This window comes from Cuculus canorus, chromosome 3 (assembly GCF_017976375.1).
Source record: "Cuculus canorus isolate bCucCan1 chromosome 3, bCucCan1.pri, whole genome shotgun sequence".
NCBI classification, from domain to species: domain Eukaryota; kingdom Metazoa; phylum Chordata; class Aves; order Cuculiformes; family Cuculidae; genus Cuculus; species Cuculus canorus.
Window position 1 is genome coordinate 3012247 of NC_071403.1, and position 26837 is coordinate 3039083.

Here is a 26837-nt window from a genome sequence, read left to right on the forward strand (position 1 = left end):
TTTCCAGCTTCTATTCCGCTTTCCAATAGAAAACTATTTATTTACGTACACAACAGGATTTATTTTGACACAAGTGTAGTTTAACGTTGTTTCTATGGGGGCGGGTTCAGCAAATCACCCCAGCATTTTCTTTAGAGTTTCCAGAAGGGAACCTCTTTGTGGCTTTCATTTAGCTATTGGACAAGCCTTAGTTTAAATTGTTTGCAGTCCCTGAAGTTTTTGTTAGGTCTGTCCTGGGTCCAACTTTGGTACAGCTGAATAGGAGAATATGGAAAATTACTTGTTTTGAACATTTTCTAGAATTTGCAATGGAACGTCTAATATTTTAGATGCCAAAACAGTTAAAAATGAAAACACCTTTGTCTTTGAGGGGTAGATTTGACAAAAATTATATTTGATTTTCTAAGTGAATTGTTATATTACATATTCTATTATTAAAAAAATTTAAGGCAAACTCACAGATAAACATTACTGCAGGGCCTTATAACATTTGGAATTTATGAACAGGTAGATTTAGGGAAGAAAAAGATAGTCATTGTTCTATTATCACAAAATGCATTATTGTAAGAGATGTTCAGAGGAAATTAACTTCCAGGAAAGAAGTGGGGATTTGAGAAACAACAAAACACATTTTTCTTAGAGGTCATAGGAGCTGCCCCCTAATAAAGAAGGGGTTTATGGAGGAGATGAATTCTTAAGAGCTGGACTTGTCAATAATGCTCCTTGAACTTGATTCATCATCATTTGGTCTCTTCTTTTTTTTTTCCCCAGTCCATCTTCCTAACGTGCTGGCCTGCTGACATCCTTTCTCTCCTTTGCTTTTGTCCCCTCCTTCCAGCCTCCTGGAGTGTCAGCTCTCTGCTTTGCTTGACTTTCCGCTGTGCTCTAGACCTTTGCTAACGGGTGTGATAATCAGGGTGGAAAGGAAAAAGCAAAATCAGCCTTCTTAAGAAACAACACATGAATACTTTAATGCGTAGCTTGAACGGTATCTGCAGTCACACCCGATATCATTTACAGGGCTGCTATTAGATCTTGCTTGATTTCTCAGGCTCATAGAACCCTCGAATCCCTGGGCTGGAAAAGACACTGGAGATCATCAAGTCCAACCATATCTGTCTACTACTAAAACCACATCCCTAAAGCACTTCAACGACCCGTCTTTTAAATCCCTCCGGGGATGGTGCCACAATCACCCCCCCGGGCAGTCTCTGCCAGTGCTTTGGAACCCTTTCAGTGGAAAATTTTTCCGTAGTGTCTAATCTAAACTTCCCCTGATGCAGGTCGAGGCCATTCCCTCTTGTCCTATCACCTGTCAGTTGGGAGAAGAGACCAACACCCACCTCGACATCTCTTTTTAGGCAGTTGTAGGCAGTGATAAGGTCTCCTCTCAGCCTCCTCTTCCGCAGGCTAAACAACTGTAATTCCCTCAGTTGCTCCTTGTACGTCTTGTTTTCCAGTCCCTTCACCATCTTCATTGCTCTTCCCCGGACACACTCCAGTCCCTCAATGTCTTTCTTGTAGAGATGGGCCAAAAACTGAACCCAAGTTTTGAGATGCAGTCTCACCAGTGCTGAATCCAAGGGCAGAATCCCTTCCGGCTCCTGCTGGCCATGCTGACTCTGATACAAGCCAGGATACTGCATATTGATTTGTATTAACCATAGGCTGCGTCGTGTAAGCAGTGAGCGAGTATCTCGTGACAACATCACAATTAATGCACATCGTGACCCTGTGTTCACGCAATATCACCTCTTACTTCAAGAACACACAGACGCAGAGGGCTCATAAGAGATTTACAGAGGAACTTTTTCTGGAGCACATAACGATATGCAAATATCTGAGGATCAAAGGTAAGTCGAAGAAAAATGGCACCAAATAGAATAAGTCAGCTCAGCGAGCAGCCTAACTACATGACAGACCCACAGGCAACTTCAGAGCTGTCAGCTTCTCTGCCTGTGGAGCCCACCAAGGGGCCAGATGCTGCTGCTGGATGAATATTTTCAGCAGCTTGGCATCTGGGCTCTGTGATGGCCCGTGTGTCATGTCAGAGTGGGAGCTTTCACCGTGCTGCTGGGCATAGACACAAAGGAAAATGGATTTGCTGAGGTTAATGTTAATTAAACATAAATTGTTGCGGCTGTTTTTAAGCCAAGTTATTAAAGAGAAAAAAAAAATCTGCCAGTTATTAAAGAGAAAAAAAAAATCTCAGGAAAACAAACCTGAAGCTTTTCTTTATTTACAAGCGCACATTTAAATAACACACACTTGCTGTTTATGTCTGGATTCTGTCAGCATTGTACTGAGCAGAAGTAGGAAGCGTATCCATATGGATGTATACACAGATATAAAACCCACATCAAATAGGGAGTTAGGTGCATTATATCTGTTTTTTTAGCCCTGTATCATATTCAGTCTGGGCACAAAATCGACTTTCTCTACTCATGATAATGAAACTAATGTAAAAATACTCCTCAGCTCTACTTCATCTCACAAGTGATTCCCAGGCTATTGGATGTAAGAGCTATCCTTGTTTACTGAGATGGGGTTATGTGTGATGCTGTAATTCTGTTATGGCTAGAAGGACAGTTATAGCCCTCAACTATGTTAGTTAGCAAAAATCACTGGAAACAGGGATTTCATTTTGTTCTCTTCAGGATTTTTAACACTGAAAGTTGGTTTGTTTGTTTGGTTTTTTTTTTGATTTCTAATGATTAGAAAAATAGTGATCAAGCATTATTTTTATGGGATGTTGACGTCTCATAGGTGAAAATGTTCTCTTCTGGAGAAGTCTGTGAGGAGACCTTGTAATGGCCTTTCAGTACTTGAAAGGGGCTATGGAAAAGCTGGGGAGGGACTTTTTACAAGGGCCTGGAGTAACAGGATGAGGGGGAATGGGTTAAATTGCGAGGGGGAAGATTTAGAGTAGACATTAGGAATAAATTCTTCACACTGAGGGTGGTGAGGCCCTGGCCCAGGTTGCCCAGGGAAGCTGTGGCTGCCCCATCCCTGGAGGGGTTCCAGGCCAGGTTGGATGGGCCTTGGGCAGCCTGAGCCAGTGGGAGGTGTCCCTGCCCATGGCAGGGGGGTTGGAACTGGATGGGCTTTAAGGTCCCTTCCAACCCAAAGTTATAGACAGTGATAAGGTCTCTCCTCAGCCTACTCTTCTCCAGGCTAAACAACCCCAGTTCCCTCAGCAACTCCTCATAAGACTTGTTCTTCAGCACCTTTACCATCTTCATTTCTCTTCTCTGGCAGCACTCCAGGACCTCAATGTCTTTCTTGCAGTGAGGGGCCCAAAACTGAACACTGGATTCAAGGCACAACCTCCCCAGTGCTGAGTCCAGGGGCAGAGTCCCTTTCCTGCTCCCGCTGGCCACACTGTCTCTGCTACAAGCCAAGATGCCATTGGCGTTCTTGGCCGCCTGGGCCACTGCTGGCTTATGTTTGCTGCTGTCAACCAACACCCCCAGGTCCTTCTCTGCCAGGCACTTTCCAGCCACTCTTCCCCAAGCCTGTAGCACTACACAGGTTTCTTGCGTCCCCACCTCCCTCTCCCTGCTGGCCACTCTGTTTTTGATGCAGCCCAGGACACGGTTGGCCTTCTGGGCTGTGAGCACACATTGACGGCTCATGTTGAGCTTCTCATCAGTCAGCACTCCAAGTCCTTCTCCTCAAGGCTGCTGTTAATCACATCATCCCCCATCCTATATCGAAACTGCAGATTGCTCCCGACCCCGGTGTAGGACCTTGCACTTGCCCTTGTTGAACCTCATGAGTTTCACCCAGCCTCACTTCTCCAGTCTGTCCAGGTCCCTCTGGATGACATCCTGTCTTTCCGGTGTGGCAACTGCACCACTCAGCTTGGTTTCATCTGCAAACCAACTGAGGGTGCCCTCCATCTGGGTGTGTATATAATTGATGAAGATATTAAACAGAGCATGTCAGTGTCACTGTTTAAACCAAGTGCATGTTCCTCAGAAGGATGGAGTTCACCCCTGAGTAGGGGACTAACATATAACCAGTAAATCACTTGGATCCCATTTAACCCTAAAATTTGTACATGTGTATGCCATTTGGACAAGAAAGCCTGTAATTTGGTCAAGAGATTTTGCTACCTGCAACCACAAAGGAGTATGTAGAGTGGTGTTTCCTCAAACATAAGGGTTATTTTTCAATTTGATTCATCTAATCCATTTTTTTTTTGCTAAATCTAGCTTTGTACTTTTTTCCCTGTAAAAATGAGTAGAATTTCATTTGTTGACTCCTGAATGTTCAGAGAAGCACTTCACAACGTTTCAGAATGCATTCAGAAACTACTTGAGATGCACAAAACCAGAATGCCGGTAAAAGCCTTTAAATACAGGCCAGCTCTTTGCTGTAACCCTCGCTCCAGCCCAACAGCCCCAGTGAATTCTTCTAAAACATTTTCTAGACAGGTGGTATAATGGCCAAAATGGGAGTATAAGAGATGTTTCCAGGATGTTTATCACTACTCCACAGAAACTGCTTTCCATTTTCATGAAAGTGAGTTTTTATATGTTTACTGAGAACAGCTGAAAAGTTACACCTACCTGAGTTTTACCCATGCAGAGATTGTCTAGTGAAAGAAAAAAAACATGAGAATGCACTGAAATATTTTATAGGGATTGAGGCAGAGTTATTGTGCGGAAGTAGTTACATATTTTTAGCAGATAACTTAAAAAAAAACCCCAGCCTGGAAAACAGTATTTTGGGTGAAATCCTGTCGGTCTGTCTTGATGGGCTTCATAGCATCACTATGTTGGAAAATAACCTCTGAGATCATCAGGCCTACCCGTACCTGTCCACTACCAAACCATGTCCTTAAGACCCTCATCTACCTGTCTTTTAAACACCTCCAGGGACGGGGACTCCACCCCCTCCCTGGGCAGCCTCTGCAGGGCCTGAGAACCCTTTTAGTGAAGAAATTTTTCCTCATGTCCAATCTGAACCTGCCCTGGTGCAGCTTGAGGCCATTCCCTCTCAATCTATCGCCTGTCACTTAGGCAAAGAAAACAACACCCGCCTGTCTACAACCTCCTTTCAGGCAGTTGTAGACAGGGATAAGGTCTCCCCTCAGCCTCCTTTTCTCCAGGTTAAACAACCTCAGGTCCCTCAGCCACTCCTCGTAAGATTTGTTCTTCAGCCCCTTCCCCAGCTTCATTACTCCTCTTAGTTTGCGGTCTGGAGTAAGTTCTTCAGTGTCTGAAATGTATGATCTGCTACAGTTCCTGAGTCATCTTTCATACCTTTTCCTTGAGTCAATCAGACTTATGAGCTGACCCTTTTTCTTTGTTTCTGAACAAGTGGTTCTACTGCTAAACGTATAATATGGCAGATTTAATCAGTAGTGATGATGCAGGCAGTAAAGTAGTATTAAATACTGTCAAGAGACCTTTTGAAATAATAATAATAACAAAAATAGTCATAGTAATCATAATAATTAGAGCCAGTTTCATGTATATACAGTATCAGTGTATGCTTTCTTTCTATTAAATCAAGTGAGAAATAAAAAATTAATAAATCGGTAATAAACTAAGTTACTTCATTTCCTTACTCTGGAATGGCTGAGTGTTTCAAAAAGTTCCACTTACTTTTATTCCTCAAAATATCCCAACAAAGTTAATATATTGTGAAAGTTGTGTGCATCACAAATGTTGTCTCTGTATTATCGTGAAATCACGATTCTGATGGAAAAGTAATTATTCAGCTAATTTTCTAGATAAGTGAAAAATCCCACCTTAAGTGTCTGTTGAAATGGACAGAGTCTTGATCACAGAGTGGTGTATGTCTCAGCTTTGTGTGTAAAAATGTTAGAAGGATAGAAGAGGAAAGCCAGCACTGGAGCAAATTGTCCAGAGAAGCTGTAGATGGCCATTCTTGAAGGCTTTTGTGACTCAGCCAAAACACAACCTTGAGCAACCTGGTCTGGGTTCAGCATTGACCCTGCCTTGAGCAGGACTCGAGACCTCTAGAAGTCTCTTTAAGCCTGGGTGACACTGTGGTTTTCTGGTCCTATGAAAAAGTGAGCTTGTAAGAAGAAATAATAAATACTAAGGGAAATGTTGGGATTTGAGAATTCCATAAAGACTAAAGGAGAATCTGCGTCTGCTTAAAAGATAGCCTAGTTTTCCTGTGCCCTGCAAGGAGTCACAATGATTTTAAGCTTGATCCCAGAGGTTTCCCCTCTTAAATTCTCCATTGTAGGCTGTGACACTACAACATCGAGGATGACTCTGACACATCATTTCCAGCAGGTAAATACATCACTAGCAGTGTGCTGGATGATGTCGCAGTCACAGCAGGCAACAAAGTGCTAAGTTCTGATTTAGCCAGAGGATCATTTAGTAGATGAACTTATTAAATAGAGACTTCAGAAGGAGTAAATGAACAAATATATTTTTTTCCTACAGTTTGATCTGTGACCGAGGTAACTCTTGGCATAAGGTAAAAATGTTTGGTGCATAGATGATGTGTCTAGCTAAAACATTCATTGCTGTTATTCCAGAGGGTCCAAAACTTCTTCAGTTTTCCTTGTTTTACTTTCCTTCTCTACAAATATGTTCCTTCTTGGACTGATGCACTGTCAAAAATAATTTCTATATCTCATTTTTGCATAGATGCTGCTTACTGCCACTAAGATTGTTTACAAATCAAACAGAAAAATTACTGTTTATGTTGACCAAACCTAGGAAAAAACAATTTGTCAAATCAAAATATTGGGTTAGAATTGGTCAGAGTCTAATCATCCTCAGCTAGCAAACTGGTCCATAGAAATTCATAGTTCAGTAGTTTATGTGTTTGCTCTCCGTCATATACCAGGCTCTTATACCACTCCTAGCAAGAAAACATGTTATAATATTTGGTGATACCTCATCTGACAAGAACCATTGGATTGTGCCCAGGAAACCCACTCATCAGTGCACATTGTAGGAGACTTTCTCATTCTTCTGGCAGTTCTGCTAGCAAGAGTTCAGCAATTGGATGAAGAATAACAAAGCTAAATATACCACAGTAAATTCAAAGAGAGAATTCCTTTGTGCAGACAGAGGTATTCATAATTCTTGTGTACTGAAGACACTCGCTTTCTTTACATCAAAACGATCTAGTTTGATTTTCGCAAAGTTTTGTTCTATGAGTAAAGAAAGTGCATTTCTCTTAGAAAATGTTTGCCCTTTCAGCTCTTCTTTTAGGGTAGAGATTAGACCAGTTGCGTGCGTCATCCTAATAATGTATTATCAGAATTTTCTCTCTTAGAATCATAGACTCAGAATAGTTTGGGTTGGAAGGGACCTTAAAGATCATCCAGTTCTACCCCCCTGTGATGGACAAGGACATCCCACTAGATCAGGTTGCCCAAGGCCCCATCCAACCTGGCTTTGAAGGACGGAGGGCTGCCTTTGAGGATTATGGTATGAGTAATTCAAAGACTACATTGGACAAAGAGAGTAGCACCTTTCCTAGTGTCCTATTGCTGTCTCCTATCTGGAAGTCCACTTGTGCTTCCAGTTTCTGACTTCACTGCTGATGTGCAGTTTGATTTCTATGTCGCTGCTCCAGTCACGCGCTGTCAAAACTGCAATGTTTCGAAACAGTGCAACTTGACACGTACAGGAATCAAATAACAAAGATGAAGCAAAAAGATGCTTTCAGAGATAAGAGGCCCAGAAATTCCTAAGTTCATTTGATTTATTCCCAGTTTGACTCTTTTAGAAGCAGATTGTGGGATTTTCTTATTCAAGAAACAATGCCATAATCATAACAATGTCAAACCCATTTGCTTTTTCCAGTCAGGTTGTTTCGTACCTTGTAAAGGGTGAAGGATAAAAGATTGAGTAGTAAAGATGGACTTTATTGGCAAGAAGTAGTTTACACTGATAATGTTTTTATACAGAGAAGTATGCCACTTTCTTTATGAGAAAAGATACAAGAACAGCTATTCTTGAAAGACATCAACTGCAAAAGAAAATGCCGTTTTTCTTGAAGTACAAAAGTGAAAATGCCTGTGTATACCTACCATTAATATGAAATTATATGCCTTAAGTTAACAGAATAGCAGTTCTTCCTCCAATAATATAAATTGGAAGTGTGCAAAAGACGTTTTCTTCAGAAAGAGAGCGTGAAACCTGCCTATTTTCTGTTGTTTGATAGTATCCATAAATGCGAACCTATACGTTGCACTTCACATGAACCCATATACTTTTTTTCTGTGCAAGTCTGTTTATGCAGATCTCTGAGTGAAGAGAATGATTTAATAAAGAAGAAAGATAGAGGCAACATCAATAGATGAGAGTAACCTATGAATGAATAGATTTGGAAAGCTGGGAAATTGGCCAGTATTGATTTCAGACAACAGGAGGGAAAGTGCTTACTTTATGTCCATATAAAGTTGTGGATAAGTGTTCAGTTTTCTTATCTTTTACTGTTAAAGGGCACAAATAATGGTCTTGGAAGAGTTTTTCAGCCTTTGCACATTTTCACATTCTTTTCTGCTGCCTATTTGTAAATGTATGAAAATGAAGATCACATGAGGTGAGAGAAAAGACTGTAGGAAAAAAGAACTAATTTAGTTACAGTCACATCAGTCTTTGTCCCCTGGGACATCAGTTTTACTTAGTCCCTCTGAACCTATCGAAGTTCACCTAGTAATGTGTGCTCAAAAAGTGCATCTCTGTTTCTTTCTTATCCTGCTTTACTAGTTTTTAAATAATTATGTTAAATTACTATACACTGTGTTGCAATACTCATATCAAAGAAAGCCATAAAAGATTGTCTTATTTTAAGATATGGTGGGTGCTCCCTCCTTAATTTGCACTATTTAAAAGTGAAAATAGAGAAAAGGATGCAGAAGTATTTTGTTTTACATTTCAGGGTTTTATAAAGAGAAATCCAAGTCTTATATGTAGTGAGGTAAATGGTAGAAGTTTCATTAACTACTTCAAAATAAGAAATTAGACCAGAAAAAATGGGAAAAACTAACCTTGACCAGTTGACAACTTATATGAAAACCTCTCTGATTGACACCTTACTGGTCCATGCAGTACTTATACTGAAATTATGACCTTTGGAATGAGGACTCCTCTTGAGCGTTGTCATGTAAAATTGTAATTGGGCCATAAAATCCTTATAAAAATTTATGAAAGAAGTTTGACTGAATGGGTCTGGTGGATAATTTAGGAACCTGAGTATCTCAGTCACTTTGCTAAATTTATACTTTAAAACTCCCATGAAGTGATGGCATTGTCCCATCTCGGTAATACCCTTCACTAAGTGATGGCATCAGGATCTTCTCCAGAAAATCCTATTTAGATTAATCTTCTCTGTCCATTTGTTCATAGTGACTAGAATGTACAGGATCACAGAATCATAGAATCACCAGGGTGGAAAAGACCGTTGAGATCATAGAGTCCAACTGTACCTGTTCACTACTAAATCATATCCCTGAGCACTTCATCTACCCGTCTTTTAAACCCCTCCAGGGATGGGGACTCCACCACCTCCCTGGGCAGCTGTTGCAGTGATTGAGAACCCTCTCGGTGAAGAAGTTTTTCCTAATGTCTAGTCTGAAATGGATGGCAGAGGCTATCCAAAGTGATGGGTAACCTTTGATATCCACCATAAAAAAATCACAAAATTACCTGTCTTTTAAATGGTAGCAGCCCACAGACATCCTAGAAACTCAATAACATCTTTGGCTGACTATGCAAAACTGAAGCACTCAAAGTCACAGGCCACATACAATAATAACAAGTTTTTAGAATTATATCTCTTGGCCTTCAATAGTCCCCCAAACAACTCAAAGCAATGTGTTTATAGTTTTGTCCGTTTCCGTCTTTCACCTTGAGTCCATCTTCTTTGTAAACTTCAAAAGTCTCTTAGACTTTTTTTGGTAGAACTTGATGATCTCAGCGGTCTTTTCTAACCTGGTGATTCTATGATTCAATGATTCTAAACTGGGAGATTTTTTTTTTTGTTGTTTTATGCATTTTCATGTTAATTACTGTGTAAATTTAAAAGAAAAATTTTTCCTTTATTCAAGTACAAGATACATGATAAAACTCAGGTTCAGAAATAACAATAGCTCAGTCAAGTTTATGCAGACATTCACTCAGTAAAGGTGTTGGTTTGCAGTTCCTCCGTGTTCAGTATGATTCTTCACTGCCTGCCAAGCGGATGGTGGTGCAATCCTAACTATAGGAATACACTGTCACAAAAATTATAAACAACACTTTGACAAAAATTATTTTTAGAAGAGCAACTGTCCTTCTCAATGTAGACATATTTTTTTTTTAGTGCCGTAGTGGCAATTTTAATGTGGGCAAGCAGTATTCCATTTGATTTTTTTGTAGGTGGTATCCTCAAATTACAGAGAAAAGATTTCCCTCTCCCTTCCCACCCCAAGTATGCCTGGTTATTACTAAGTTTAAAAATATGTTGATTCACATGGAAGTTACTACATTTTTTTTTTTAAAATGAGGTTGGGTTTGTTTGTTTTGTTTATTGTCCTTCCACTATAGTGCATCTCCAGAGAAGTATTTCTGTTTCATAGAATCACTAGGCTGGAAAAGACCTTGGAGATCATCAAGTCCAACCATACCTGTCCACCACTAAATCATATTCTTGAGCACCTCATTTAGAATCATGGAACCATAGAATGGTTCAGGTTGGAAGGGACCTTAAAGATCATCCAGTTCCAAACCCCTGCCATGGGCAGGGACACCTCCCCCTGGCTCAGGCTGCCCAAGGCCCATCCAACCTGGCCTGGAACCCCTCCAGGGATGGGGCAGCCACAGCTTCCCTGGGCAACCTGGGCCAGGGCCTCACCACTCTCATAGTGAAGAAATTCCTTCTTATGTCTAGTCTAAATCTTCCCATCTCCAGTTTGTACCCGTTACCCCTCGTCCTATCACTACTAGCCTTTATAAACAAAATTTAGCTGTCTTTTAAACCCCTCCAGGGATGGGGACTCCCCCACCACCCTGGGCAGCCTCTGCCAGGGCCTGAGAGCCCTTTTAGTTGAGAAATTTTTCCTAATGTCCAACTTTCAAAGAGTTGTAATTCAGTTTAACCAGGGAATATTTAGTTAATGTTATTTGAAGGAACGTCTCGTGTGTTGGATGTCAGAGATAACTGGTATTGTATTGGCAGAGTTCAGAAAATAGTGATTAGAGTCTTGCACTTCTTCTGTCAATCTAGCAAGGCTCTTAGGCACATGTTTATCTGTAAATACATGAAGAATTCCCTAAATTACGTGGAATATAAATAGCTTTATAAATGAACTTAAAGAAAGCAGTTGTCTCATGTAATTCCCTTAACATATGCACAGAGCAGAAGTCTATTGCTTCTGAAGAAAATGCTGCTCTTGTTTGTTGAGGAAAAAGAGGGTGAAAATAGGAGCTCTGATATGAGGTGAGACATCTGTAGAGAAAGGAAAGGCATGTGATAGCAAAAATATGAGAACATTAGTTACTCTATTGCATTCGTTATGTTGCTCCTTTATTTTCTTACTATCCTCTCATGTTAGTCTCTCAAAACAGGAATATTTTCTCAAATCACAGTAACTCAGTGTATAGATGTATTCTTCCCTGCTCTTTGTAAAGCCTTTAGTTCATCTGAAGGAAAAAAATGTAGGCTCAGAAATCATTTGGCTGCATCTGAAAATTTTAGTTTGCTTTCTTAAAGATTTTACTTTAGAAAAATATTAAATGGGTCCTGTAATTAATCTGCATTGTTATGAATATTGTTTGATTTGAAAGGACATTTGGAGACTGATTCCACACAGGAATCTCTCACCAGTATCTATTTTACTTTTCATTTTATCCTTAGAACCTCTTCGATTCCACCGTAAGGTGTCTGGATGTCTGAGTACATGCAGCACGTGACACAAGTCTTTTTCCAGAGAACAGATGCCATCTATGTCTTTTTGCTGAATTGTCTTCTTTCTGCCCTTACTAAACCAAGGATTTTAGATACTGCAGTCTTACGACACCAATAACATCAAATCATGCCAGTAGACTTCTGATAAGCCACTGGTACAAGTTCCATTTATCTTTGTCTTTAGGCACCTCATTGTTCTTCACATAACACTACCCCTAACAACTGTTTAAGCATTTAAAGTTTTCACTTTTAGATTTTAGACAGATTTTTCTGATCTGGAAACCCAAGCATAGATTTTTAGCAATATATAGGACTGGCATTTTTCAGTAATTGTTCAATTTATGTACATTCCATAATGCTTTCAGCATATTGTCTTAAATATGCAATCCATTATATTTGGTTATTCTCTGTATTAAGGTTCACTCAAAAGAATACAGGTTTGAAGGCTTCTTCTTTACCTTTTTTTGACAATTTAGAATTAATACATTGTTCTGCTGGTTATTTTTAAACAAGAGAGTGTTGTTTGTATGCATACTTGTACTACTGTAATAGATCTTATGATTTAGAACCCTAAACTGAGCTACAAATACAGAGAGAACTCTTCTTAAATGAAACGGCTGGCGTTTGACTGAAATCAATCAGGTGGACTTTCCAAATTCCTTGGAAAGAAAGATTTATAAAAGTACAAATAATAATTTAAAAAAAAATAGAGAAGATTGATACTAAGACAGCTTTTATGGGAGTTTTCTACACTACTCCTGTATTTAGATTATTTCGAAGAAAATTAGTCATTCAGTTCTTTGTCTTTCAGTGGAAAAATGGAAAAAAGTTAAAAAAATAAAAAGTTAAAAAATAATGAGGTGTCTAAGCATACAAGTAGGAACAGACACAGTAAAACTGCCTAGCCTCCATTGACATAATCTGAATCTGTTTCAAATACATGGCCTGGAAGCCTGAGTACTTTTTTCCCCCTTAAAAACAAAAATCTCCACCAATTTTTAATATTTTTATTTTTTTTTAAATATACTGGATATTTTTCAGTTATTTCCTAACTTTTAATTATTTGATTTTTGTGTATATTATATATTATCTATGTATCCCATTGAAATAAATCCAGCTCATAATCAGTGAAAGTAAATGACAAAGTAGAGGTGTGGCTGTTGTCATCTCCCCTCATCTTTTTTGAGTTAATGTTTACTTTCTCATGCCATTAACTTAAAATTCTTTAACATCCTGCCGAGGCACGGACCATTGACATTTTCTGGATGTGGAGTGTTACAAGAGGGAGAGTGTATTTGTTTTACGTACCTGCTGGGTGCAGCAGTGGGTAAAGAAAGATCTATAGTGCCTATCATTTTAGGTAAAATGCATAAAAATGATGGTAAGAAGTTCATTGACCTAAATGGTTTCCTTCTGGCAATACATAGAATCATAGAATTGCTTGGTTGAAAAAGACCTTTGAGATCATCAAGTCCAACTGTACCTGTCCACTGCTAAACCATACCAGGTGCCTATTAATCCTAGATATCAAAAAGGTAGACATGAGCTAAGCGGATATTTCTCCAGTCACACAAGACGTGGAGAAAATGGGTTTAATTAACCAAAAGACAAACCAAGATTTACTAGTCATGGTGACAGTAATATTGCATCAACAGCTTGCTCCAAACTCAGGCCTTGTTCTAATGGTTCAGTCGTTATTTCTCATGGAATCATAGAATGGTTTGGGTTGGAAGGGACATTAAACATCATCCAATTCCACCTCTCTGCCATGGGCAGGGACACCTCCCACCGGCTCAGGCTGCCCAAGGCCCATCCAACCTGGCCTGGAACACCTCCAGGGATGGGGCTTAAAAGTCATCGTTCAAAGTTTTACGTAGAAAATGGTAAAAGCGAGGACATTGTGATTTTCTGTTATAATGTGGTACTTATTGATAATTCAATTCAATTCAATTAACACAAATAAATGTTGTTCACTAACTGTTCATCTGCTGTTCAGTATGAACAACTACTACTGTAACATGAATAGGTAATTGTTGAGCAAGAGGTTGTAAAGACATATGCAACTCACTTCATGGCGCTATGTTCAAGGTATGGACATGCGATCGGATACAAGGAGGCAATGAGAACACTCACAGACATTCAACACTGTCTGAAAAAACAATGTATGACCCAAAGAAGTCTTTTTTCAGTGTCTTTTGCGGATAGTACAGTGATCTCAACTGAAGAAAGTGCCCTTTGAATTATCAGGCCACCAAAATTTGCTATTGAGATAGAAAATATGTTTGTGGAAAGGTTTTAGGTGTCTGCTCACTAATTCTACTATCTAAAAATGTATTTTTAACTGTTCTTGTTTTTCCCTGCAATCACGTAATTAGTCAGTCCCTGTTCTTTTTCTTGTGGGGCTAAGCTGGTTTCCTCATTTTTTTTGCAGTTCATCAATACAAAACTGATTTGAAGCTGAGCTGTATAATAATAAGCCTTTCAGCAGCCAGGCTTGACACTTGCCTTGTAATTAAGGCCTTGATGGTTGTGTTGATGGCAAATGAAAGAAAATGGCTTTGTTCTCAATTCCAGAGGCTTGATTGCTGGTTCTCGTTCTCACCTGAATTCGACCCATTCTGCATTGTGCACATGATTGCTGGAGTGTGAGTAATTGCAGCGCTGGCAGATGACATTTTCATGAAGCACACTCTGCACTGCTCCAGAGGGAATTTACAGAATTTATAGCTGGAGCAGCTCATCAAACATGGATTTAGGAAATGCCTATGTGAAAAGTGGGAGCCCACAACCAAATATCAGAGCTTTTCTTTTGACATTTACTTTTACATAAAGGACTACCTCTGCAACCTGTCTTGCCTTGTGATAGCAGCCTGTTCCTGACTAGATTTTGTGATGAAGTACAGTTATTGAACTTAATTAATAGACATTTAGGGGGGGCTTTTTTTCTTGTAACTTTTATTTGTTTGAATAAGAGTCTCAGGAAAGGAGACAGAAAATTGTTTTCTCATTGTCATTCATATTTTTATATTTCCCTAATTTTTCAGCTATTTAAAAATTGTTAGCTGTTTGATGATACTTTTTGATGAAAATATATGCTTGTTTTTCATTTAAATCCTTTTACTTTTTCAACCATTTTGCATTTCAGCATATTTTGTTTATTTTAAATGAAAGTGAATGTAGATTTAAAGTAGTCACAAAGGCTTAGTTAAAGCAATTATAAAGCAGACCTTTAGGAAGAAAACATTGATGACTTTATATTGACAACTTCACTAATATCAGTGAAGGGTGTTTGGTGTGTTGTAAATAAGTAGTTCATATTGAAATTTTGCATTATAGATAACACATGCCACGATGTGCACAATATTCCATTCTCTCTGCCTTAGTAATTCTGCCTTTTCCTTTCCAACCTGCGCTCTTTGAAGCTTTCTTGTATTCACCATGCTCGTGTCTGAGCCCCTGGTGCTTCTCTTCACTCTCAGCACAGGAGTGCTTGGATGACAACCTGTAGGTTGTTGCTGTGGTTGCATCTTTCCTAGCACGTAAACCAGCAGAAACATCTATGGAATATTGCTGACCTTTTTTTAATCGTAACTGTTTAGACTGTCACCGAATTTGCATAGGAATCACAGAATTCCTGGGCTGGAAAAGACCTTTGAGATCATCAAGTCCAACCATACCTGTCCACTACTAAATAGTATCCCTGAGCACTTCATCTACCCGTCCTTTAAACCCCTCCAGGGATGGGGATTCCACCACCTCCCTTTGCAGCCTGTTCCATGGCTTAATAACCCTTTCCAATGAAGATACATAGCTGCTGTGACTCAGACATGATTCTACCTTGCTGTCTTTCTGGTAAGCCACAATATCTGCATTTAGCTTTTAGTATTTCTTGAAGCCACTTAATCATGGATGTAGGGAGGGAGCCTTTCCTCCTCGTATTCGATATTCCAGAACGTCTCGAGCAATCGAATGATTAAATGTTGCTTTTTTTTTTTTTTTTTAATTAGGCTTATTGATTAACCCCTAGGAAAAGTTAGGTGAGAAGTCCTTTGAGTTTCTGCAATAAATACTTGATTCAGAGTCATGCTGATTATTTAAAATACACAGAAAAAAAACATCTGAAGTTTAAGCTGTTGACGTTAAGCTGCCTGTTGTTTTAGGGCTTAACTTACCCTCATTTCAGTAATAGACCTCTATATCAATACTAATAAATGGCAACAAGAGGAGAATCAATCTAAGCTGCTGACAGTTGTTTTAATTTGTGCTATAGTCCTCAGGTAATTGGGTGGGACAAGGGTGGACTTTCGAAATGTCTTGTCTGAGTTTATGGATGTTATGCTGCTGCCATTTACATAAAGTAGGATTTTGTTGTTGTTCTTGTCGACTTGAATGGCAACAAGACAGAAACTGTTGTAAATCTTGTTTTTATTCATCCATGGTAGATCCCCTAATATACTTCCAATACCAGAGTTGAATTCTGCTCTCGACCTTAAGTGTTCCTTGGGGACTCTCATAACACAATCAAGTTCAGATCGTCAGAAGTTCTTAGGCTGTTAAAAACTTTTGAGAATTTGGAGCTCAGAGAGTCACTTGTTGTCTTTTGAAGCTGTGAAAAAAATCACACTCAGGGGCCCAGGCTCAAGAATTGGAGACAAAAGTCTGTAGTTCTTCATTACGTCTCGTGCAGTTACTGTTGGAAAGCTGAGGTGCAGCTGGATACCTCTGCACTTGGTGATGCCCCTCTTGCGGAAAAGTTAGAGACCCATGTGCGTTAGGGCAGCCTTTTGAGGTGAATTTCTGCTCTCAGTGTGTTGCTTTTGCAACAGTCCCTCTCTTCCTCTGAGATTTGAGTGGCAGCTCAGCCCTAAGATGGGAACTTGCATTATCTTTCACAGTGTCTGTAGCAAAATTACCCATACCTGTCCAGGACTTGTAGTAGAAAAAGCTCAGGTAGTCGTCCTCAATGTCCTTAGTCAGGGTCTTTGACATGCAAGATTATTTCTTTCCTGGGATTGAAACCTGAATCAAAGCAGAACATGCTGAGAAAACCCTGAGAAACTTTAACTATTGTGCAAATCTTTCACAAAACAGTAAACTATGAGGGAGGGGATGAAAGCAACAGCCACCAAAGAATGCTGAACAGCAGCAGTGAGCAGAAGCTTTTGAAATTTGCTGAGGTGAAGAGAAGAAGCTGCCTGATACCATTACCTTAATTATGATGATGGTCCGAGACATACTGGGCACGATGATCAAATATTGCATTATGTAGACCATTTTTTACAGCATTAGCATCTAACACATCAGCGATAGTGTTGAGAATCACTTTAATGCTTTATTGTAGAAGAAGTTAAAGCATTGCAAGTCATGAAAAATGTTCAACTGGCATTCCTATGACCTTCTTGCCACTACCTCTGATGCTCATTTGAGAGCTTCAGTTCAGTTTAATAATCCTTCTCTTAGCCTGTTTCTAACCTTCACCTCTTATATACACATCTCATTAACTTTCTCAACAAGAATGTTAATAAGATCTGCTTTACTTTTCTCTGACACCCAGTCATGCTGTGTCGTCTGTTGTGGCAGGGCGAATGGAACTAGGAGATCTTTAAGGTCCCTTCCAACCCAACTCGTTCTATGATTCTATGATTCTGATTCCATGATCTTTGCCACAAACTTCTCCCCTTTGCCTCAGTGACCCAACACTCAGACACCTTGTTCCTTTCCCTCATCACTCCCTCTTGCTTATCTCATTACTTTGCTGTGTGTCTTTTGCTTGACAATACGAACATGTGGTCTTCAATATATTCTTACCCTTGTCTCTTAATTTCTTTCTTTTCTATTCCCTGCTACCCTTCACATCCAGGGGAAAGAGGATGCACATTTTGTTCTGTGTTGTCAGATTCATCATTAAATGACTTTCTGGCATGTGGCAGACAGCTGACTGTGTACCACCCATGGCTCAGGCTATTGCATGAAGCCATTGAATCTTTCTCCCTCTCTCTTCTTTTAAGACCTGAACAATTTTACAGTAAAGGGAAGACTGTCTAACCTGACTCTGCTTCTTCTATGCCTAATGAGGACAGGCTGAGAGAGTCGGGGTTGTTCAGCCTGGAGAAGAGAAGGCTCTGAGGACATCTTATAGCGACCTTCCAGTACCTGAAAGGGGCTACAAAAAAGCTGGAGAGGGACTACTTACAAATGTTTGTGGTGACAGGATGAGGTGGAATGGGTACAAACTGGAGAGGGGTAGATTTAGGCTAGACGTTAGGAAGAATTTCTTCACTGTGAGAGTAGTGAGGCCCTGGCCCAGGTTGCCCAGGGAAGCTGTGGCTGCCCCATCCCTGGAGGGGTTCCAGGCCAGGTTGGATGGGCCTTGGGCAGCCTGAGCCAGTGGGAGGTGTCCCTGCCCATGGCAGGGGGGTTGGAACTGGATGATCTTCAAGGTCCCTTCCAACCCAAACTGTTCTATTATTCTATGATTCTATTGTAAAGATCATTGTGTTCTCTGGTACCACACAGCAGGTTATGTTACCTCCTTCTGTATTATGATGCTTTTCCTGCCAGTGCAGTCAGACATCAACATTACTTGTTTCTGCTGCAAAATTCAAAGTTCTTGGCCGCTACAATGAGTGTATGTGAGTAGCTCACCTATCATTCAAGAAAGGTGATGACAGGGCAGGTCTCCTCCTTTCATTTACAAGTGGGAGTAATCCTGATTTTTCTTCTGTTCCACCTCCTTGTGAGCCAGCACCTCTGTTTGTTTATAGCCTTATTACAAAGCCTTTGGAATCTAAATAGAATTTAAGCTTGTCTTACTTTCATATCTGTTAATCCATGAGATATTTATTCAACACCTGTTCTACCTACGAGTCAAGAAGTTTTACTTCCTCTTTTGTTACAAATTAAGAAGCACAGGAGTGAAGCTTGTTGTATCCATTGGATAATGGATTCTAAACTTATCTCACTTTATTAATGATGGGGTTTTTGTACCATTAGGGACAAGTTCTACATCTGTTTGCATATCTGCATGTGCAAATTATTTGTCCATTCACAAATGCTCTACCTTTGCTCTACAGATCTGCCAGTGCAGCTCTTTGATACATAGCTCTCGTTGTAGCTGATACACCAACCCACCTTAGTTTTCTACTTTTGACAGTATTACAAATCATTCTATTTCAGGGACTTACCCTACAAATACCATGATCTATTTGAAGTCTCCTGTACCTGCATCAGAGGACACCAAGGTTTTCTCTTCCTAAAACATATGTTCATAAGCATATTTTGCTTTCCTGTTTGGTTGCTTTTGGAACTTTTGTGTTGGGTTCTTTTCAAGCGCTTGTCTCGTCTGTCTCCAGCTGACTGTGGTAGACCCCAGCTTTGTATTTGAGGCACTGCTTTAAGTAGTAATACCAGTCAGTGTTCTCTTTCTTGATGGTACGAGTGAAACACGGGGAGGAAAAAAGAGTGGATTTCCGAGCTAATGTCACCTTTTTGAAACCATGAAATGCGTTTATGTAAGAGAGTAACAGCCATGGCCACATTTTTACTACAAATGCAATTTGAGATCAATTTAGTGCTCTAATCTGAGGAGACAAAATTTAGCAAAAGGCTCGTGGAAAGCGAGAGAAGACAAGTGAAAGAAAGTGAGATAAGGACAAGGCGAGGTCATTCATCAGTTACCATCAGAGGCAAGCCAGACTCAACATGGGGAAAATCTAATTTGTTGCCAACCAAATCAGAGTAGGGTGGTAAGAAAATAAAAACAAATCTTAAAAACACCATTCTTCCACCTCTCCTTTCTTCCCAGGCTTAACTTTACTCCTGAATTCTCTACCTCCTCTCCTGAAAGCAACACAGGGGGCAAGGAATTGGAGTTGCAGTCAGTTCCTCACACATTTCTTCTGCCGCTCCTTCTTCCTCAGGGGGAGGACTTGTCACATTCTTCCCATCTCAGCGTGGGGTCCGTCCTACGCAAGACAGTTCTCTACAGACTTCTCCAGCAGGAGTCCTTCACATAGGCTATGTTTCTTCATTAACTACTCCAGAGGGAGTCCTTTGCCATGGGTCACAGTCCTTCAGGAACAGACTGATCCAGCGTGTGTCCCTCCAGGGTCACAAGTCCTGCCAGAAAATCTGTTCCATGGGGGCTCCTCTATCCATGGGTCCAGAGGTCCACCCAGGAGCCTGCTTTTGTGCAGGCTTCCAACAGGACTATGGTCTCCTCTAGGCATTCATGTGCTCTGGCATGGGTTCCCCCATGGGCTGCAGGTGTATCTTTGCTCCACTGTGGACCTCTATGGTCTGCAGGGGTCAACCTGCCTCACCATGGTCTTCTCCATGGGCTGTAGGGGAATCTCTGCTCTGGCACTTGGAGCATTCCTTTCTTCCCTGACCTTGATGTCTGCAGAGTTGTTTCTCTCACATATTCCCACCCTTATCTCTGACTGCAATTGCTGTTGTGCAGGTTTTAATCCCCTTCTTAACTACGTTGTCCCAGAGGTGCTACCACCATCGGTGACTATCTAGGACTTGGCTAGTAGCGTGTCCGTCCTGGAGCTGGCCGCCATTGGTTGTAGTGGACACAGGAGAGACTTCTAGCAGCTTGTCACAGAATCTACCCCTGTAGCCCCGCCCACCACTACCAAAACCTTACCGCCCAAACCCAGTACGTGCATAGAATCAATGAATCATAGAATCACAGAATGGTTTGAGTTGAAAGGGACCTTAAAGCCATACAGTTCCAACCCCCTGCCATGGGCAGGGACACCTCCCACTGGCTCAGGCTGCCCAAGGCCCATCCAACCTGGCCTGGAACACCTCCAGGGGTGGGGCAGCCACAGCTTCCCTGGGCAACCTGGGCCAGGGCCTCACCACCCTCAGCGTGAAGAAATTCCTCCTTATGTCCAGTCTAAATCTGCCCCTCTCCAGTTTATACCTGTTGTCCCTCGTCCTATCACTCCAAGCCTTAGTAAAGAGTCCCTCCTCAGCTTTCTTGTAGCCCCTTCAGGTACTGGAAGGTCACTATAAGGTTTCCGTGGAGCCTTCTCTTCTCCAGGCTGAACAACCTCAACTCTCTCAGCCTGTCCTTGCAAGGAAAATGCTTCAGCCCTTGGATGATCTTTGCACCCTCCTCTGGACCCGTTCCAACAGTTCCATCTCCTTCATATGTTGGGGATTCCAGAACTGTATACAGGACTCCAGGCAGGGTCTCATGAGAGGAGAGTAGAGGAACAGAATCACCTCCCTTGACCTGCTGGTCATGTTCAGAAAACAGTTACAAAGAAACTTGATCAGTAGGACCACGTGCATTTTTCTCCAGTATTTTCCCGGTGTTCATGCAGACAAATGTGAGTCTTAGGTGACCCTTTCTACTTACATTTATCCTCAGTTAATTTGGAGTATGTGAATGATCACGCATTGTTTCAGTTTTTTATTTGGCTGCCTTTGAAAAACCAAAATAATTGAAGGGCAATGAATAACCAATAGAGAATATTAGTTTCCATTTCAGGATCCATTTTCCTCTAAATATAATTGCAAATATAGACGAGTTTGTAAACATTATTTACACTGTTCTTTTTTGGTCAAGTGTCACTAAAAAATCAATTATTTGTATTTCAAGCAAATCTTTGTGAATACCATTCAAATCAACAGTTTTGTTCACAGCACTACTTTCTGAGCTGTAAATCATTGCAACTGAGTATAAGAAGTGGCAATTTCAGGCCTAGAGCAGTATTGTAACATTAGTTTGTATAATGTACTATAAACATGCAGCAAATAATGTTGCTCATGTATTTTCTACTTTGCAATATGACTTACCACCACACGTATTCAATGGTTTCATTTTCACATTCATTTTTTTAAGTCATTGTTGCGCTAACATAGACTTTCTTTTGTGTTTAATTCAGTTACACGTATTTTTTGCGTTGATTCTGAGAATCCTAATTTTAAATGTCTTCATAAGACGCATAAGGGAAGTTGTATGAGGAGTGGCTGAAGTCATTTGGTCTGTTTGGCTTGGAGAAGAGGAGAATGAGGGGGGACCTCATAGCAGTCCACTGCTTCCTCACAAGGGAAGAAGGAGGAGGAGCGGTGGCTGAGTTCTTCTCTCTGGTGACCGAGGACAGGACCCAAGGAAATAGCAGGAAGATGTGCCAAGGGAGGTTTAAGTTGGACATTAGGAAAAGGCTCTTAACTGAGAGGGTAGTGGAGCCCTGGAACAGCTCCCAGGGAAGCAGTCACGTTGCCAACCCTGACAGTATTCCAGAAGCATTTGGACGATGCACTCAGACACATGGTGTGAATGTTGGGGTTGTCCTATGCAGGGACAGGAGTTGTACTCGATGATCCTTGCGGACCCCTTCCATCCCAGGTCATTCTGTGGTATAAATTGCTATTTTAAAGAAATTCAAGTTCAGTTGGAATATATCTATTTGTTTTGGTCAAAGGTCATAAGAACTTTCAGTTTCAGAGTGACAGTTGTTGGGGTGACAGCACAGGATGATCAAAGAGGCTCTCCCATCTCTTTTCTGTTCTGACAACAGTAATGCAGATCTCAGCAGAGTAATGTATGAAAAAAAATCACTGTTTAATCAAGCTTTTTTGCACATTAAACAGTATTAGCAAGGCTTCTCTGTGCCCTTCCTCCTTTCCCATTTTCAAGTAGATAGGTGGATAAATATGCAGGTCAATGACTACCTATCTCTCTCGAATGTATTTACAACTTTGCTCGTTAGGCTTTAAAGATGGCTGTTAATTTCTTTTAAACATGGCTCTGGTAGATCATAGGATCTTTTAAGTCACCATCAAGTTCAGACACAGGAGATGGATCGGATGGGCAGGTATAACATGTTTCCTGGACTGGAATAAAAAACGTAACTTGTAAAAACAGATGGTAAAATTGGCCCTTAGTCCACAGAGAAGTCAGCAGGTACTCAGCACTTTCTCCTGTAGGCATTAGGTAGTTCCAGCCTTGGTGCACGGTAGACTACGTAAGAAGCTCTGCCCAAAATCCAGCCTTGTAGGCACATCAGTAATCCCTCTCGCTTTGCCACACTCACTTATAATAAAATTCTTCACCAATAGTGATCAGCATAAGAGAGTAAAATTAAATCTGTTAATAACTTCTGCTGTGTATCGCAGAATCACAGAATGGTAGAGGTTGGAAGGGACCTCTGGAGATCACCTAGTCCACCCCCCTGCTAAAGTGGGTTCACCTAGAGCCGGTTCCACAGGAACACATCCGGGCAGATTTTTAATACCTCCAGTGAAGGAGATTTCACAGCTCCCTGGACAGCTTGTTCCAACTCTCTGTGATCCTCAAATAAGTTTTTCCTCACGGTTAGGTGGAACTTCCTATGTTCCAGTTTGTGCCTGTTGTCCCTTGTCCTGTCACTAAGCACCACTGAAAAGAGTCTGTCCCCATCCTCTTGACACCTGCCCTTTTAGTTATATATGAGCAGTGATGAGATCCCCTCTCAGTCTTCTCTTCTCCAGGCTAAACAGACCCGGGTCCCTCAGCCTCTCCTCACAAGAGAGATGCTCCATTCCGCTGATCATCTTCATGAACCCTCTGCTGGACTCCCTCCAGTAGTTTCTTGTCTTTGTTGAACTGAGGAGACGAGAACTGGACACAGTACTCCAGGTGCGAGCTCACTAGTAGAGAAGGAAGAGAAACTCCTTTGACCTGATGGCCACACTCTTCTTAATGCATCCTAGGATACCATTGGCCTTCTTGGCCATGAGGTCACATTGCTGGCTCATAGTTGACTTGCTGTCCAGCAGGACTCTCAGGTCCTTCTCTGCAGAGCAGCTTTCCTAATCTGTACTGATGCATGAGGTTATTCCTCCTTAGGTGCAAGACTCTACACTTGCTGTTGTTGAACTTTATTTGGTTCGTCTCCACCCAACTCTTCAGTCTGTCCAACTCTCACTGGGTGGCAGCACAGCCTTCTGGTGTATCAGCCACTCCTACCAGTTTTGTGTTATCAGAAAAGTTCCTGAGGGTGTGCTCTGTTCCCCCATCCAGGTCATTGATGAATATGTTTAACAAGACTGGGCCAGGTACTGACCCCCGAGGAGCACTGCTGGCCACAGGCTTCCAACCAGACTCTGCATCTTTAGTCACAACCCTCTGAGTTCTGCCATCCAGCCAGTTCTCAATCCACCTCACTGTCCACTCATCTAGTCCACGCTTCTTGAGCTTACCTTGAGGATGTTATGGGAGACAGTGTCAGTAGCCTTGTTCAAGTCAAGGTAGACAACATCCACCGCTCTTCCCTCATCTGCCTAGACAGTTGTACCATCACAGAATGCTATCACATTGGTCAAGCGTGATTTCCCTCTGATGAATCCATGTTGCCCACTCCCAATAACCTTCTTTTCTCCAGACGTTTATCCGCTGTTTGAGGAACACATGCAGACTTTCCAAAAAGTCCCCTCAGTGCCAGATGTGTATTTTCATCATTAGTTTTAAATCCTTGTTTGGCAGCAACCGATTCTTTGAACCATTAATCCTACGTGAGCTATACCTGACATCAAAAAATTCGGCATCCAGTTTTGACAAGGATGCTCATGGACTATCTGCATTCAATGCTTATATTATTAACTTTGCCAAAAGCATTAAGTGTGCACTAAACATCATCTTCTTCTGATGAAGGGCATTCACTCTGATATATTTTAATATTTGGAATCGTAGAATCGTAGAATAATTTTGGTTGGAAAGGACCTTAAATATCAGCCAATTCCAACCTAACCTGCCATGGGCAGAGACACCTCCCACTGGCTCAGGCTGCCCAAAGCCCATCCAACCTGGCCATGAACACCTCCAGGGATGGGGCAGCCACAGCTTCCCTGGGCAACCTGGGCCAGGGCCTCACCACCCTCATGGTGAAGAAATTCCTCCTTATGTCCAGTCTAAATCTTCCCCTCTCCAGTTTACACCTGTTGTCCCTCGTCCTATCACTCCAAGCCTTCGTAAAGAGTCCCTCCTCAGCTTTCTTGTAGCCCCTACGGGTACTGGAAGGTCGCTATAAGGTCTCCTCGGAGCCTTCTCCAGGCTGAACAACCCCAACTCTCTCAGCCTGTCTTCTTATGGAAAATACTCCAGCCCTCCGATCATCTTTGTAGCCTTTCTTGGTGGCTACTAAAGTATCTACTGCTAATGAGCATACAGTATACATTCCATGTGTTTTTGTCATTGTCTTTTGACGTTCATCACTTAGAGCCTCTCAGAGGCCATGCCATCTACCTTCAGAAATGATACCTTTTGGGTTTGAAACCGAAGGTTTGTGGTTATAAGAAGGCAGTCACGGATGGTGTCGAGTGTGCCTTGCCCACGGGCATCCGGGTGTTGTTGGGCAATGCTACCCCCAACTTGTAGATGATAAATGTCAATATGCTGTTTAAACTAAAATGGAAAAATTGACTACATGAGCATTTAATGATTTTATTGCTACCTTTATTGGGTATATAATTATTTCTTGTCAGCAGCTCAGTTTATTATTGATATTACACAGTGTGTTATGACCATTTTCTCCTTAACAATAAATCCATCTCTCCCTACAAAGGAAAAGTTTATTTCTACGATCAAAGACAAAAGGCACATTAAGTTTACAATGAAGATGCTGTGTGCTTCTTTTTAAGTAGTGAATTATTGGAATTCATGGTTTATGTGTTTCGCAAGATTCATTTACTCCCCTCAGAATGCCATCTTAGAATAGAAAAAAAACCTAGAAATGAAGATCTTTTACTCTTGTGAAAATGTGTGTAATTGTGGTTTAACCAGTTGAACTATGCATAGAAGAAAATTACATCGAAACCTGTTCTTTAAATTATGAAAGAATTTTATAAAAGAAATTATTATTCTTTTGTAAACAGACTGTGTTCTGTGTATATTTTCAGAATTTTTCAGTTAATTCACTTTTTTTTTTAAGATTAAAGTGTCCTTTTTTTGTTTTCAAAGTTGTAAAAAGATAATAGTAATAGAATACCGGTTACTTTATATGTAAAGTATTTGTTTAATAGAAAATAACTTTTAATCTTATTTTTGTTCCTATTTTCTGATCTCATAGACTATTTCCTCACCTGAAAAGTAGCAAATAAGGAATTGAGTACAGCATCTTTTAGAGGATTTACGGTAATACCGCTGAATTTAGCTGAGCATAAACAGCATGGTGAGCCCCTCGGGGTCTCTTCATTTCCCTGACACACTCCAGTGCCGCCCCATTAACACTTCGTCTGTTATTGCCATCTATTCGGTTTAATGAGTATCTTTGAATTTGAAGTTCTACACAAGAAACAGTAGCTAAAGTAACCGATCACCTATTCCAGCTTTCAGCACAGTATCTTATGCCCTTTATATTTTCTTTTTCTTTTTTTTTTTAAATAAAAAGTACTTTTCTGTTCTCCAGGGCTGTGATTACATCATGACTTTTCCTTTAATTACAGTAGACACTATTCACAAGCGTTGAGTAGCAACTACAAATATGATGCTGTATATGTCTGTATAGAAGGTAAAGACATGCAGAATAGAGGCTAAAGGAAGCATTGTCTTACTTTAAAATTAATCCTATTAATACTGACTCTTTAATGTGAAGAAGGAGACTTTGTGTCTCCTTCTGTACTACTGGAGACTGTGTTATCAAAGCAGAATATTATATTCTAAGAGATCATAAGACAGAAGGACTAGGTGCTGTTTTCAGATTCCTGTATTAATCCAACTAGCTGCTGTAAAGGGTCAGAATGTGGCTCATTAGATTGGATTCCTAAAACTGAATATATCACATTATTCTGAATACTTTCATAAAGCATCTTAAATTATTAAACCATAAACTGTATTATCAGACAAGGACTCAACTTGAACTAAAGCCTGAATGATGTTGCACTGGGATACATTATAGGATTTTAGGATTTGCCCCATCCCTGGAGGTGTTCCAGGCCAGGTT

General features: G+C 40.8%; 1 protein-coding gene across 19 annotated transcripts in view; it reads left to right on the plus strand.

Annotated features, from left to right (window-relative positions):
• Positions 1-26837, plus strand: part of MYT1L (myelin transcription factor 1 like) — a 345697-nt gene that overhangs the window by 70230 nt on the left and 248630 nt on the right. The gene's annotated exons all lie outside the window — the stretch shown is intronic.